Genomic DNA, 16,961 nt, shown 5'->3' on the forward strand with positions numbered 1-16,961 from the left:
AGAAATGGGCGCCTCCTGCCAATCGCCACCCTGCAAAGCCGCCTCGATGCTCGTGTAGATACGAGGGAGAGGGAGGCTGACTACAGCAAACAGGAGGCACGGCGGCAGCACCGGCAGTAGTAACGGGAGCAGCTGGTATTTGGGTGATTAAATAGTTCTCGCAGCCTTTTTGCTGTCGCCTGGTTGCTCCCCGGTGTAACCCCCCGCGTCCAAGAAGGAAGCTGCATTTTTAACGGTGTGCTGAAGAGAGGTTTGAATCGTTCCAGCTGGCTGCTTGCTTTAGAAGAGGACACTCTGTGTATAAACGAGATGTGACTGTGCCCAGCAGAGTTCAGTCACTGGGGCTGGAGCAAGAGGAACCTTCCCGGGATGCCGCTCAGACAGCTGCTGTCAATTGAAAACTCTCCCTAGTTTAACCCGGAGCCATGTGAAGAGATTTGAGTAGCAGATGTCTCTTCCCTGCACATTAGGAAGAGAAATCCTTCTCTAGGTAAGCTATTGTTCTGCTTCTGCACATACCGCTACGCTAACCTATACTTCTGAGTATATATTCATACGAGGATATAGACAGTGCCTGCACCCAGAGATGAGAAAACAGTTCCTCAGCAGGCATAAATACCCACACGGTGCGTAAAACGGTTTGCCTTGAACAGAATTATGTATAGCGAGTACTTCGGGAAGCTGCCTAGAGCCTGGCATTCCAAGGATTATTTGAAAGTTTGAGACAGCCTTTGCCATGTTTGCATGCAAGTGCCGTCGATGTAAATGGATGCATGCAAGTGCCCTCAATGTAAATGGATGCACACCCTCCGAGGGGAAATAGTTGTCTGACTAAATATATGAGAGACCTCAGAAGTTAAGAGTATAGGAAGTTGATGGGGGGGGGGGGAGAGAAGGTTGCAATTCTTTAGTCTACTCCATACACTTTGCTTTTATTTGCCACCAAGTTAAGCAAAACTAGCGTATTAAAATGACAACGTGAAAGCTTTCCGTGGATGTATAGTAAACATGCACTACTTAAAGTGAGAGTAATCGCACTGTGAGGAAGCCAAGACCTGCAGATCTGTTCTCTTGCTTTGATAGCCAAACAGCCTCCGTCAGCAACATTTTTTCTTTTTTTTTTTTTTAAAACAGCATGATCATTCATAGTGTGGAAGCAAGGATTGTTTCAGGTAGTAAGAGGTAAACCCGAAGAAATCAGTGTTTGCTCTTCAGATGCCTCCCGAGCCCGAGCACAGCAGCAGCCCAGCGTTTTTATCTTACAGCTGATGTGCTGGCTCTGAGCCCCTGCTGCTGGGAATAAACACTCAAAGGAGAAATGTTTAGAGGTGAATAAGTCTCTTCCTCCAAGCGTTACACTAATGTAACCACACATGCATACAAAACCCACACTCCTTAGGTTCTCTTCCCCCCCCCGCCCCCCCCGGGGCAATTTACCCTATCATTTTTTACTAACTTCTGCAGCTCTTAATCACATTGATTGGACCCTCCCTCCCTGTGAATAAATGCTGCAGAATCTGGCCTACCCCATGTGCCCGGTTATTCTGCCTTTTCTACCTCCAAATGCTATCAGAGCAAAAGATAGGGAGAGAAATAAGTCATTTTCACCCTGGTTCTTCAGTAGTTTTTAATGATGATCCTCCTCCCGCTGCAAGATGTTCAGCCTGTAGCAGAGCAACAGAACCTCCTTGTTCATAAAGTTCAAACAGTTGGCAACGTTGCCAGGTGCTTCCCCATCTCGCCCCACCGTGCCCGTATACTTTCATCAGGGGCATCGGGCCATCAGCCAAGCTGCACCCTCTGACTTGCTTTCCAAAATGCTGCTCTAAAGAAAGGGGAGGGGGGAACAGGGGACGGGACAGGGGACGGACGGATGCCACGGGGACGGACATGCCAAGTCATATTTAACTAAGCAAATCCTTGGCTTCTAGTTTTCTTCCAAATCTTATCAATTCAAAGAGTATGATCTGCTCAATTAGATTAGATGGCCCTAATGGCATTGCTCTGTGCAGAAGTTTAAGACTGCGTATTAGTTTTTGTGCCATTTCCTCAGAACATGGCCATTTCTTGTCTGATTCATAATAAATGCCTAATGTCTGAAAGCCTCAGAGATGAAAGCGGGAGTACCTTAATGTCTTGTTGACACCACTGTTTTCTGCGAGGCTGGAGAAATGCTCCTCTCACTTTCATTTTATTGGGGTAAATCAAATCCAAAGCACAGAGCAGGATGCTTGAATGACTGACCGCTTGCACACACACACACACACATATATATATGTGCCCCCCCCCGCCGATATACTTCCATTTCAGTCTGAACACCCTGTTAACTCACACTATAAAGTTCTGGAAGCCCTATTAAAACTTTATGGATGTTGAGAGGTTGCGATATCTGCTATATTGCTCTTTGCAATGGCACTGATCAAACTTAGCTGATGTGGCAGCATGCAGGGAATCATGAGCTTCCGCAGAGTTCAACCATCATTCAGTATGAGTGGGAGAAAAAGATGCTAAAGATTTTTTTTTTTTCTTTTAAGTCTTACAGTACAGGAATTCTCTCAGAGGCATGAGGAGATGCTTTAAGGAAAACGTGGCCACATATTGCAAACCCAGGGCAATACTGATGAAAGAAAATGCTGATAAGTTACTAGTAGTTGTGACTATGAGTTTTCAGTTAGATAAACAAAAAAATTACATTTAACCATATGCCACCAGAAAGAGATTTGTTTCTCATTTGATTTTTCTACAAGCAGTAAGGGGAAAGAATATCATGATCTCTTAGCAAAAAAAAAAACCCCAACCCATTTCTGTTCCACATCTTTCTGATTTAGCTCACAAACAATTTTGATTTGACTGCCTTTATGACCACAGGCCTGGCTGAGCTTCAGCTGCATGTATACACTGCTGTCTGCTTCCATCAAGTGTTTGCTTTGCAAAGTTTTCATGATGCTTCAGCTGCTTAGATGCATCCAAGAAACTGTTTCCCATACCTGCAGAATGGGCTTTTCTGAACAAAGCAAACCCTGGGCTAAGAGCAAGCAAAGCATTTCAAGCCGGGGCCTGGGTGGGTAAAGGAAGGGATAGCTCAGAATTGGGCAGAAAGCTGCAGTTTCCCCAGCCTGGGGAGTCATGTCAGGAACAGGGCACGGATCTTAAGATGAGCCATGGGCTCTCCACACTTTCCAGGGTGAGGGGAGCCTGGGTTTGAAGCTGTTTGCAAGAATTAAGGAGTACAGCTTAAGGAGGCAGTTTAGCAGATCCCTTATTCTCAGGCTGGGATGGAGCTGAGGACCATTAAGAGCAGGCTGAGGGGCTGGGCTATGGGAGAAGGAGGGTCTCTGTGCTCGAAACTGCTTGGAGCATTAACTTAAAGTGTCCTGGCTCACATTTTGAGACAGGCTTGTATCACAGCAACAAGTCCACCTCCCCTATTGAGATGTTCAAGCAACGCTCCTCACAAAGTGTAAGCCACCCAGAAGAGTGCTAGATACAAATACAGAATTTATTTTCCATCTATGTCAACATGTAAATTAGAAAAATTGTTTGAGCTATAAAAAAAATTCAGGTGCTGGACTACAACAAAAACCATGCATGTCAATCTAAAACATTTATTACAACTACTGCCAGTAATCATTACAATGAAATCACAGATTCTTCTGAAATTAACAGCTGCTAGAGAAAACTAATAATATTTTATCCAAACAGTAATGTCACCAGAATCACATGGCAACAGCACAACGGCGTAGAAACCATGTCAGTATTTGATGAACAAAACACATTGGCACCAGAAGCAATGTGTTGTGATGAGATGATTTAAACCTGAATCTGAAAGGAACAGAGAAGTATTTAAACCTACTCCCTTCCCTCTGGCTGCAGGAAGGGTCACAACTGCTTTCCCCAAGTGCAGGCACGTGGAGCAAATTAATCCTCCCTTTGCTGAAAGGATGGGTTTTGCAGAGCCAGCGCAAATACAGAAGTAGAAGCCGGGCAGAGTGGGATTCTGTCATGAGAAAAGCAGCAAAAAGAAAGCGTTCCCTCTTCTTGCTTGGAAGCTGATAAGAACTGTACTTGGCTTACTTAGCTTGGTCAAGGGAAAACCTGCTGAGTCTCTGCTTTGTTTTCCACGACCTAGGGAAGCTTTTGCTTTCCCTGCTTCTTCATGTCACATGGAGGCTGCCGTGCAAGTTTCTTTCCTCCCTCAAAACACGCTAAAACAAGGCATTCCGTAGCATAGCCCCAAACCAGCCAGCATATCGCAGGCAGCAATTTAAAACCTGCACACGTATAGCTCCTGACGCCTTTGCCCCAGACCACAGTATAGCCAAACTTACAGAACACATTCCTTCTGCGTCCAAGGCTGCTGTTGCAGAATTTCAGCTAGGACCATCTCGCAACTTCAGCCACGGGACGAGAGGAGCATCTGCCACAGCCTGCACCGGGCAATGCACGCTCAGCTAATGGTGAGGGCTGCTGCACCTACAGCTGCAGAGGTTTCCTAATGGCTGGGGTTTATTTTCCCATATGTATCTATCATTATCAGACACAAAGCAGACGGAATAACGTGAACGGGCTCTTCCCCGAGCAGAACTGGGGGCAAAATGGATCCTCCTGAAGGCCTATCCATAGCTACTGATTTCAACCCGCACTCTGCCAGGCTTCCACTGAAAGGATTGCATTTAGCTTTTAGTGTATAAATAAGTGTTCTGATAAATAATTAATAGTAGCTGCTGGCCATAAGAGAGGCGACTGTTTGGAAAGTTAAAACAGTATCATGAAATATGCACCCAGCTCTATGCTCTAGTTTCAGGGGGGGCTTTATCCAACTCCTTTCCTTTCGCACGGGACTGTATTTTGCAAGGAGAGGGCCAGAGCTCAACTTCCAGAGCCTCAGGGTATTCTCTGAATTTATTCTCTCTCTCCGGGATATTTATCACCCCTTAAACCACCAGAGGGGAGGGCAGGTGGTTGGTGATTCACAGAGAAATTTGTAGATGTGAGAGTCAAATGCAGTAGTGTCTAGGTTTCTGGGTAAGAAATGACACTTACTGGTCACTTTCGATTTTAAAGCTGTCATAGGTTTTTGGGTTTGTTTTTGTTTTTTCAAATTAAAACAAAAGGAGGGCCATCCTGCCTTGATACTTCTGCCAGACTACCTGCACTCCACATACCTAAATAGCTGGTATAATGGACCAGGGCATCTTTACTTATTACTAGTCAGTATTTGCTGTGCCCTTTTAAGCGGCTTCACTATTCTATCCCCGTACGATTTGCCGTGTTAAGGGTGGAACCATGCACGCTCACATGCTGTACAATCCCTTACTGCACAGGGCACAGTACAAAAGCCAGTTAAATATTGTCAACAACTGAGGGTCCAGGTTTGTTTTGAATTGATAGAGCAACCATTCCTCCTCCTTAAGGTCTAACTCATTAGTAACTGAAAAGCAGTGATTCTGGAACTCCATCTTCTAACACACCACCAACAGGGTCTTGTTTCCCCAGACCTTACTATTTCTAAATTACCTGCAGGGGGGGTCGCATGTTACTATAGTCTGTCCCTGAAAAATCACAATTAAGGATCAGGAGACCCCTGGGGTATACACTGTCCGTGTGACAAGCAAAGCCAGCAAGCAGTGCATGCCTCAAAGCACTTGCCACATTCTCAGGCTCCCCCAAGACTAACCCTTCCTCAGCTTTGGGGGCAGCAAGATCCATGCGCCAGCATGAATCAGCAGCAGTCATTCTGTATATTCAGATTTTTAACTGAAGTACCTCCAAAAAGGCTTTCTCCTCCATGGAAAATCCTTATCTTCAGTCAGAAAATTAAGTATCTGCGTATAGATTGCCTACAACAGAACGTTACGGATTACAATTTATCATTGTGTCAACTATTGAGACATTCTGTTGGCTCGTAAGCCCCTTCCATAAACGAGAAAGCCAGGCTGGGTTTCCTCTTCCAAGATGCATCCTGGAGATGCATTTGGAAAACACAGTACAGTTGTGCACCCAGTCCACAGGAGAGAAGAGGAATGTAAAGAAACATAATTAATTCCAGCCTGGTGCAGGGGCAGTACATTCAGAAAGATTTTGACAACCTATGGATATTTTTTTTATTCCACCCCTTCCAAAAATAAGTTAATGCCTCAGTAGTTCAATAAGCAGAGATTTTTCCATGAAAACAACAGGTTAATCAAAGCCTCGCTATTCTATCACATAGCTCTAATGGTATTAGTTCTAGTTCCAGTGTCTGAGCTTAGCATGACTCAACAAAAACCCCCCTTGAATTCCCAAGTAGGACCCTTATCCTGTTGGTGGCGTTTCTAAATTGAACTTTATCTGGCCAAAACAAAGAATAGATCTTCTGAAAGGAAATATTTGTTTATATTCTGAACCAAAAGAAAAACAGTATCTGTAGGTCACAGACGACACGCCAGAAATCTCAAAAGAGATCTTTCACTTGACTGACAAAGTGACTTCTCTCAGAGAAACCCCATAAAACAGTGGCAGAAACAAACACAAATTTAACCAGGGAATGAAGAATAAGAAAAAGGAAGCAAGCACTGCAAATACATTTGACTGCATGTGAAAGCACGAATTTTGCACTGGCTTTCTCAAATGCACCGTTTCCAATATTCATGCTATATATATATTCTAACCAAACACGAATCATCTTGGAATATTTTACAGCTAATGCCCATGTAAAGGTAGAAAAGGGTATTCCCACAATGCAGACGGTAAAACTGACGTACTGAAAAAAAAAAAAAAAAGTCAGTGGCCTCCAGAGGGCAATACGTGATGTTGGTGGCAGGGAGAGACTGAACTCTAAGTTCCAGCTCCCTGCCCTATCCTCTCACCACTAAACATTTGTCCTCTTGATAGGCAAGCAATACCCATCCAATCCTAGCCAGAGAAAAAGAAGTCAAATTTGTATTGATAATCTTCCCTAAAACTTCCTTGGACTATCTTGTCTGCTTGGCAATGTCTGAGATACTTAAATACACTGAAGTGAGATATGGTCTGTTGGGTATTGTAGTATTTTTAGTACACGATGAAGTTTCTCTGTCTAGATTAGTTTTACGGACAACAGTATCATGTGCAGCCATAGCTGGTTCCCACAAAAAGCTAATCTTTCCAGTTTTAAAGAACCGGTAATAAGACCCAGAATTTGCAGAAGGACTGCCTGGAACCTGGTCTAGGACTAAGACTCTAACTTAAGCACTTTAAATATATATGGAAAAGACAGGAGAGAGATTATAAACTTAGCATCCTGCCCCCAAACTGTCATGTAATACATCAGTGATAAATGCAAGGTTTTTAAGAGCAAGATGGAGGTGACTCTTTGAATTTTCCTCTTTAGAACAATGCCATTTGGAAGTCCAAGAAACACACATACGAGAGGCATGTGGAGGGTCGCTCTATCTTCATCCGCTCTGCTTGCCTTACTTTGCTTGAAAGCCTCCAGCACTATTTGCTGGATAAGACCTGCCAGGTTGTCCCCAGCGCTGACGGCCGAGGCAAGGCTCTAGCCCACACCCCTGCTCTGATCAGAGGTTGCTTGGACCAAATTCACTCACTATGTGTTCTACCCATTTTTCTACCAAATCCTCTCAGTGATAACAAACCCCTTCAGCCAACAGGGATGAAGATGAGGAACGGGGACTCCAGTAGAATTTACTTAAATAATAAATACAGAGAAGCTGTTATAACAAGACTTAATGTATCCAGAGCTCGAAAACAGTCCCTGGCTGGCTGGAACCTGGCTTGAGTAAACTCAGAATAAACCTCTGCTTAAATCTCTTGTGGTAACCATGTTGCTGTGAGGATTTAGGTACAACATCTTTGTTATCTGGGTTTAAATAGACTTCCTTTGCAGCAGTAATAGATCATTACTGTGTGACAGCAGCAGTCTCTCTGCAATAAGTTAGTTGCCGCCTTTGAATTCCTAGCACAGATGTGACCACATCAGACTTGCTCACAACTAGTCCCCGTGACAGGATACAGACACCACAGAACATGTAATTCAGTGAAATACGCTGTCATTGATATAAGGGTGGAGACATTTTAATTATCTCGTATGGTGGTAAACATTTTTAGGTCCCACAAAAGCAACAGAAAAACAGAAAGCGTGTGAAACCATTAACTACTACTAAAAAAAAAAAAAAAAGTATAAAGACCAAAGAGTTTAACTTCTACTAAGCTATTCCAGAACCTGTGACTATGTCTTGTAGGCAAAGGGCTGCTGCATTCAAAAGGGAGCTTTTAACTTTTTTTGTGTAAGAAACCTCCAAAAATAAAGTTTCAATAGCTACCCAGCAACTCTGTAATACTCTGTAAGTTTTCAAAATAGATACAGCAAATCTGCAGTTATTTAGATGCTAATAGAACTATTAAAAGATTTTTTCGTGTGTGTGCCTTAGCTTTTATATATGATCAAACAAGATGTATAGAGTTTGACTATTGCATTGATTGACTTTAAAGAGTTCTAGTTAGGCAGCCATTATATTGCACAAATGTTGTCTCTCAACTGAATGCACAACACAAATCATTCTATTGAAACTGGATAGCTAATTGACAGCCTTATAAAAGCCAAAAACAGTAACAGAATAGAAGGACTGTGATAAAACATATGATACAGCATCTCACAAAAGTTTTATTTGAAAAGTTAAATGAATTCAAATTGGCTTCCATTGAAGCATTAAACTATGAATTGAAAAGTGATGAAGAGCCATTAACCAAGCGAGATCAGAAGATTTGTTGTATCAAGTCAGGAGAAATGTTTTGCAGGCTGCCTCAGGAAAACACGCGAAGCCCGGTTTTATTCACCAGCTTCATTCAAAAGGACCGGGGCAATCACAGGACGTTCATTACACCTGCACCCTCCATCAATCCCACTGGGAAAGCAAAGCATCCACTCCAAGGACCCGAACCTGTAGGTCGCACGCAACTTGGTACCATGGGAATCTCTGCTGTGTTTTCAGCTACAACTTTCTGCCATGACATTTTGGCTCTGCCATCATGGCTTAAGCAGTAAGCTTCTGACATTCCCATCACCTCTCAAAACCCTCTTTTTATCCTTGCTAGTTCAGTTACTTTTCTACAGATGTCATGAGGGCTGTAAAGACACCCATCTGCCGAAGGGCATTACGCAAGAGCAAGTTGCTGTTGTTTCCAGCTCAGCCACGGGTCTGCCAAACGACCTTGGAAAAGTCAGGCTTGTACCCTGAATAATGCTATTTAGCTTTTTTTTTTGCTTTTTGGTGAGTTACTGGTGAAAAGTGATAGATCTTATTACCACTGCTCAGGCAAGACGGACACATTTATTGGAAACATCATTGAGACGATACTTTTTTGTCTTATTATTTTTTTATTTTAAGTCTGGCCACAAAGCTAAGGTGTTTTGCCTGATGACATCAAACTATTATGTCTATTTTGGTATATTTTGATAAAGTGATATATTTTTATATCACTAAGCAACATTTCTGCCACGTATGGAGCTGCACAAGAGGTGAATATGGTCATTAACACCTACCTGTTGTGATGGTGACTAGAGCCACTCTGTCAAGAAACAAGAAATATATATATATATATGTTCTCTCTTCATGCATGGTGCTCCTAAGACTATATTTAAACTACTACTCATTTCTAGGAGCTTCCACACCTGACACTCAAGAAAAATCAGCAGCCAGTGATTTATGAGGAAATATTACAACTACTTATGTTCAAAAACACAGATGTGTGAGAAACTCATGAATTGCAGCAGTTGGAGGAGATGTCACTGAAACACCACGGATGGGATATTTATCCACACTTCTGGGTGGCCCAAATGACTGTGGGACCGTTAGAAGTTAATGGGTCAGAAGAGGGGAGTGTTGAGGCTGAACATCAGGCAACGTTCACCAGAAGTGGGGTCTGGTTAAGTCTTAGAGTAAGTTGCTACTAGGAGTTAAGCAATGTGAAATGTTACATATGGGCTAGAGAATCAAAGGAGGCAACAGTTCTGTGAGGGAGGATTTGTGGAAAGAACAACACCTTCCTTCTAGTCTCATTAGATCACATTTGTAAAAGCATGCCACCGATTCATGTAGAATATCTTGGGGGGGGGTGAGGGTGGTGTCTCGTTAGCAGAGGTTATAGTTACCGATCTAAAAGCATCAATAAAGAAAAAAACCACTTGGTGAGTCAGCAACTTTAGAGCACATATGCATTAGTGAGAACAGCACAGGTCTGCTTACGTGCTGTTATGACAGTACATCTATCACACAGGTTCAAGAAAGCAGGGCTTGGGGCAAGTCAGTGGTGGCTATCTGCACACCGTCAGAAGTGCTAAAGGAATAGAATTAATTACTACAAGGTTTTCTCTAATCACAATTCCCCCACTCAGTCAAAAGATGAGTTAAAATACTGGAAATAAAGAAAACCACGCCATTAGTATGCTTCAAATCACACGTGACAGTACTAACCATGATGCAAACTGTTAGCTTTGCACAAAACGGTCTGCAGCAATCAGGTGTTACCAGTTTATCAAGGGTGAAGAGTTTGCAGACGTCCTAAGCACCATGTTTCCCCACTTTCTTTACACATAGTAAGAGGTGGGAGAGGGTGTGCGCACACATGTGAGAATACGTACAGGTGTAAAACCTATCTCCAAATATGCCTTTGGCTGGCTTTCCACCAGGAAGCCTCTTTTCTTCAAAACCCCAGGTTCTGAAATCACCTGGAAAAGTTTAAAGCCAAAGAAACACAGAAGTCAAAAGGGTCAGGCAGTTGGCTTCCAGGTATTGTTTCCATGCGTGAGATCATGCCAGCTTTCAGTCCCTCCACAAGTTGAGGTATTCAAACACTTTGCCTTACATTCATTGATTAATCGACTTCAACCTCTGGCATCATTTAGCTTTCTGGAATCAGACAAGGTTATATGTGCACTATAGACTGATCAAGTTGCTGAAAACACTGAAAAACTGATGTTTTAACTTACAGATGATTATGCACTGAAAACAAGAGAGGTGAAAGTGCTGAGCAGCCCCTCCACTCAGAAATTATAACAGAGACTAAAGGAGACCTGCAACAGCTTTTATCAGCTTGTCTTTACCCTGGGTCAAAGAGTTTTCAAAAAGCTTGTGGTAGGCTATGAGCAGCTGGCATCGACACCCCTCGTGAACAAAGCCACATTTATAAACACAAAACATGTTGCAACTTCATTAAGCTTAAAAAAAAAAACCAAACAGAAAAAAGTTACTTTCAAGAAGCACCAAAGTTTCTCAAACTCAGTAAAAAAGTTTCTTGGAAACTTTTCCAAGGAAAAAAAGCTGGTTTTTCCTCTGCAATGCAGAGAAACCCTGAACTTTTGCTAATGGCCAGCAGGAGTAATTTTTCACTCAAATCAGTTTGCTTTTTTCTGAATTGAATGAGCAGTCACATGTAAGGAGTAGCAAGTAGGTATCATGGATCATTGGAACGCCAATAAATGGCAGGAGTCATACAAGCTTAGAAAGGAAGGAAAAGAGAAAAGGGTTTACATTCATTTTTTAGCCTAAAGGGAAGTTTTATATATAGAAAATAAAGACATTTGGACTTCTGATTTATGCTGGAGTCAGATGAGAGGAAACCTCTGGCCTGCCCCCAGATGGGTTACCCACAGAGCGCTCCGCTCTGCTACAGAGAGGTGACCAGAGGTGACCCCATCACAGGACATCCTGCTCCACCGCTCAGCATCGGGCTCCTAATCTGCTGCAGATGTGAAGTCTATTAGCTTAATCCACAGGGTGGATAAACACAGCTTCTTGCTTAACATCAAGATCTCTGCTTTCCAGATGCTCAACTGGATCAGAGATCCTTACAAGGAGAGGTAAGGGCAGGAGAAGAGCTTACAACATCCCTGCAAGACAGGGCCGTCCCTGCCCGCTGGTCAGGCTGGCAGCCCACGCACCGAGCACTTACCCCTCTCCCCCTGCCAGAGCCAAAACTTCTCACACATCACCTATTTCTCCTGATGGATGAGGGGAGGCAGCAACTATGTCCCTGCTCATTGCAAAGGGGTTGGACTAGATGACCTCTAAAGGTCCCTTCCAACCCAAAACATTCTATGATTCTAACTCTCGTTCTTAATGGAGTTTTCCCTATTCACCCAGGCAATAACTTCATTATTGCAGCTATCCCTCGTTAGCAATCAACAGCTAATTTTGCATCATGCAACTGCCTTCTGCAAGGTCTGTATTCCCCCCACAGATCCAGTTGCACCTAATTTGGTCAAGATGCTTGTTCAATCACTAAGCCCTGTGAGCAGGTCTGCACATAAGAACTGGACCATGAGAGAATCAGCTTTAATTCCCAATGCAACATTAGCACGTGGTATTAATAAGAGGCTGTTTTCACTATTGTGCTATCAATTTAAAATAGTTGAGCCCTAATCTCCCAATCAATCATCTTCAAAATCAGTATGCTTTAATCATCAATCAGATGCGTTTTTATGGGGAAGCAGGAAATATTATTTAGCAAGGAGGCAGCGATTTTTAAGCCTCTGTTTTTCTTTGGCTGCCCAAATTAGAGAAAAATTACAGTTCCTGCAGATGGCTGTGGCATCACAACAGAGTCGCATTGCAGAGTTCTGCTTTTTCTGGGGAAAGGCCCCACATCTGGAAAGTCAGCTGAACACAAGACTGAGGATCTACTGGAGGACCGACTCCGGATGAACGTGACCTTAATTCCTTGCTCAAATGTACCCAGCTTTGGGCTTTATCCCTGAAGAGTCAAAGAATGCTGAGCAGTGGCCACAGGAACACAGGACCTAAAACACCGGTTTCTAAAATTAAACTACATTAGTGACACTAATTATGAAATACAGCCTATTTTCATGTTTTTAATATAGCACAAGAAATACTGCAAAGATATTTGAATTTCTGAGCGAATATAAAGCTGTTGAACTTTAAGGGGGAGAGTTTCAAAGGCACAAATGGCACTTAACTTCCAATTATGCCTTGGAAAATGTCCCACTAATGGCTAATATAGCTGATTTATTTTCATAAACTTTAATTACTTCACACTTTTTTTTTTTTCTGAACCGTATAATCAGTTCAACAGAGCAATTCAAACACAACGCGCAAACTAAAAAGACTGCTCCAATGCCAGGTTTCCATATGCAGCTTTCAATTCCTTATCAATTCTTAGACATCTCGATGAATACTTGCACTTGTTATACTGCTCCAATGCCAGGTTTCCATATGCAGGTTTCAACTCCCTATCAATTCTAATATTTAGACATCTCGATGAATACTTGCACTTGTTATAATATCCGCGTACAACAGATGTACTAGTTTACATTAAATCTGATTACTAATATTTTAACTGGAAGAGATTTTACCAATGTAATTTGGATCAAACAATTCGGGATGAAGACCGCGGTTTTGGCTTGGCTAGTATAAAGTCATGGGCTTCTCATATTTTAGTTACAAGCAATAGTAGCAGCAAAGATCTGGCTCAAAGTGTTATTATTCTGACAGCTTGCAATACCAGTACCTGGGAGATCCAGCAGCGCAGAACAGGGAGGAAAATATGTGCAATTTTAGGTCTCCTTGAGTGTTTTTCCCTCGCGCTACAGGTGTAGGCTCAGGCATTTGGTAGCTATTCAGTGTGGTTTCATGGCAGGTTTCTTAGAGAAGTACTTGGTTTTATTTATTTTTAAACATAAGAGTCTTAATTAAAGCTTTTTACCTGGCCCTGAGGATTTCCCAGCCCCTTCTGGACAGAGCCTGCCTGCAGGCAGGGCTGCCTGCTAAAAAGCAAGAAAACATTGCCCTCTAGTGCTGAAAGCAAGCAGAGGCTGCGGACTCCAAGAGGGGTCTTTAATTCTTGGAAACAATTAAATTGCAAACAGGAATTGGAAACAAAATACCTGCCTCTCTCATGCTAACAGAACTCAGGCTTGCTGCAATTAGCAGTTTTACAGGCAGATTACCCGCCCAGCAAGGCTGCCCTTCCCAGGGAGAGCAATCCTCCCGATCCGATAAACCCTCAGAGCGACTCACCAACGTCACCAGAACCAGAGCACGGCCTCACAGAGGATGCTTTGCTTCATCCACTTTTATCTTTTGATAAAATCGTAATTGGAGGTTTAATAAGACACGAGATCCCAGCAAGCAGACAGAACTGCAGAACAGGGGAAGCACCAAAGGAGGGCAAATACTGTTACAATTATCAGGATGGGTTTAATTTCCTAGTGAAAGCTGCGATTTCTTTTTTATTTCTCCTCTCATGCTTAAGACGTTACTAAACACAGAACATTTTTCTCATTTCTGTTCACTTCTGCCCATGGCTAAACTACCCACCTTGCGGCCAAGGGGTAGCCTGCAATTACAGGGGTACGGATCTCCAAGAAGCTTCCAACTGAGAAGGAAAGAACAGGTAAAAACCTGAACCTGCAAAGTCACAAATGGCCTCAGCAACAACTCCCTCTTCTCTAAACTGCAAGAGCAGCAGCAAGTAGCCCTATTAATTCACAATTACTTCAGCACTCTGTTCATTGCTTGATAAGCTCCCAGAAGCAGTAAAGTAATAATACTAGGAGAGTGATATACGAGGCGTTTAAGGCAAAATTAAAACATTTCACTTGCATTTTTAAGATCCTGAACTGACGCACTGTTAGGATCCAATTTTTTTTGGATGAGAGGAAGGCCCCCTTGCTTTCTAGCCGACCTCAGACGTATCTGGGAGGCTAGGGGCGGCTGGACCAACCTCTCGTTTCAGGTTCGATCCCTCTGAGCGAGATTAAGACACAAACAAGGTCAGACCACAGAATGGCAAGGGTTGGAAGGGACCTCAGAAGGTCACTCAGTCCAACCCTCCTCCTAAAGCAGGCTCACCCAGAGCAGGGAGCACAGGACAGTGTCCGGGGGGGGGTTGAATATCTCCAGAGAAGGAGACTCCACAGCCCCCCTGGGCAGCCTGGGCCAGGGCTTGGTCACCCTCAAAGTCAAGAAGTTTTTTCTCACATTCAACTGGAACCTCTTCTGCTTCAGGTTGTGCCCACGGCCCCTTGTCCTGGTGCTGGGCACCACTGAGAAGAGTCTGGCTCCGTCCTTGTGACATCCACCCTTGAGATATTTGTATGTGTTGATGAGATCCCCTCTCAGCTTTCTCTTCTCCAGGCTGAACAAGCCCAGCTCCCTCAGCCGTTCCTCACAGGGGCGATGCTCCATCTCTGCTGACGAGATGTCCTAAGCCCACCCGTTTAGTAACTGTTCGGGGCAAGGAGAGAAAGCAGCGATAGGGGAGGAAGGAAAGACAGGAAACCAAGCCAGAGGTCCGGATAGGAGAGCGCAGACAGTCCCCCCCACACACAGATCCGCGGCGTCCCGGGGGTCTGCGCTTCCTCAGTGGCGGGGGATCACTCGCCCGGGGTCGCTGGCCACGCGGGGCCTTCAGTGGCCACGCGGGGTTCTCAGCAATCGCACAGAGCCTTCAGTGGCGGCCTCCCAGGAGGCCGGTGACCGCCCAGGATCTCCAGGGGGGCTTCCCGCGGGGTCGGTGTTCGCACGGCGGGGGGGGGAAGCTGACATGGCGGCGGCGCGCGCAGTTTCCACAGGTGCCCCGGCAAGGTCCTGTCAGCTTCGCGCGGGCGGGCTTTGGGACAAACGTCCAGTCAGTCAGTCGGTCCGTCCCTCACAGGCACACGCAGGCAGGGAGGTTCCTTAGAACTGCGTTACCCGAGGCACAAAAACAACCCCACTCGGCGCATTTCTTCAGGTCCCAGCTTTAGGTGTAAAGCCGCAGGGTGAAGGAGTAGTTTCCAGAAGGAAATTCCAAAGGGCAATCCGAGCTAACGAAGGCGCGCACATCAGCTGACAGGTATCTGCCTGGAAAGAGTCTTCCTCGCAGTTTAAAAACCCTCCATTGTTCCCAGTCTCGCATTGTTCCAATAGGTAAACAATATAAATAATTCAGGAAGATGTTAATTCCTATTTAAATCCATAGAGCAGCATGGGCTATTAAGTTAGTTAGTTTTAATTGCCTCTGAGTCATATGGTTTATTGTTACCAATGGTAATTTTTCATGGATTTAGGTAGAACTACCAGGAATTGCACATGGGCTTCAGAGCTGGCCCGGTTGAATCATAGAATCATAGAATCACTTTGGTTGGAAAAGCCCTTTGAGATCATCGAGTCCAACCTTTAACCTAACCCAGCCATCCCACCACTACACCCTGGCCCTAAGCACCTCATCTACCCTTCTTTTAAATACCTCCAGGGATGGGGACTCGACCACCTCCCTGGGCAGCCCATTCCAGAGCCTGACAACCCTTTCGGTGAAGAAGTTTTTCCTAATGTCTAGCCTAAACCTGCCCTGGCGCAGCTTCAAACCATTCCCCCTCGTCCTATCGTCTGTTACCAGGGAGAAGAGACCGACCCCCACCTCACTACAGCCTCCTTTGAAGCAGTTGTAGAGGGCGATCAGGTCTCCCCTCAGCCTCCTCTTCTCCAGACTAAATGACCCCAGTTCCCTCAGCCGCTCCTCGTATGACTTGTGTTCCAGACCCCTCACCTCATACTTCAGCCGTGCAGCGGAGCAGGGTCAGCCCAAAGCCCCCGACCTCCAGCTGGAGGTGCCATGGCCCAGGGCACGCACCTACGCGCCCACCCAGCGCTCACTGGACGACTCCCTTGCACACTACGTACCACCTCCCTTCCATCCCCCATGGATCCAGGGGCATGCACGGCTGCACCCCGCGCTTTTGCTAGCCCACTCCATGCACAATCTTTACCATTCCAGGCAGTCTAACAGCCCGTAACGTGCCGATCGCTCCAGGTACAGAACAGAAACCATAAGGAAAAGTCCTATAAATGCTTCCTCAAAATCCCCTCCTGTTCAACTTGTTCATCAATGACCTGAATGAGGGGACAGAGTGTACCCTCAGCAAGTTCGCTGATGACACAAAACTGGGAGGAGTGCCTGATACGCCAGAAGGCTGAACTGCC

The 16,961-nt window shown here is 44.6% G+C and overlaps 1 protein-coding gene across 6 annotated transcripts in view; it reads left to right on the forward strand.

The window, feature by feature from the left end:
• The window catches only part of LOC104131465 (N-deacetylase and N-sulfotransferase 4), a 107,651-nt gene that overhangs the window by 1,307 nt on the left and 89,383 nt on the right, over nucleotides 1-16,961 (forward strand). For 3 of the 6 annotated variants that reach the window (XM_009644628.2, XM_035900179.1, XM_035900183.1), the window contains exon 1: nucleotides 31-490. The exons of 1 other annotated variant lie outside the window; for it this stretch is intronic. The gene's annotated coding sequence lies outside the window, so the exon portion shown is untranslated. Of the gene's footprint in view, nucleotides 1-30; nucleotides 491-1,289; nucleotides 1,329-14,321; nucleotides 14,392-16,961 lie in introns of those variants that run through there. 2 more of the 6 variants (XM_035900181.1, XM_035900180.1) reach the window with 2 other exon arrangements.

This window comes from Egretta garzetta, unplaced genomic scaffold (genome assembly GCF_000687185.1).
Source record: "Egretta garzetta isolate BGI_Z169 unplaced genomic scaffold, ASM68718v1 scaffold78, whole genome shotgun sequence".
In the NCBI taxonomy this organism is placed as follows: domain Eukaryota; kingdom Metazoa; phylum Chordata; class Aves; order Pelecaniformes; family Ardeidae; genus Egretta; species Egretta garzetta.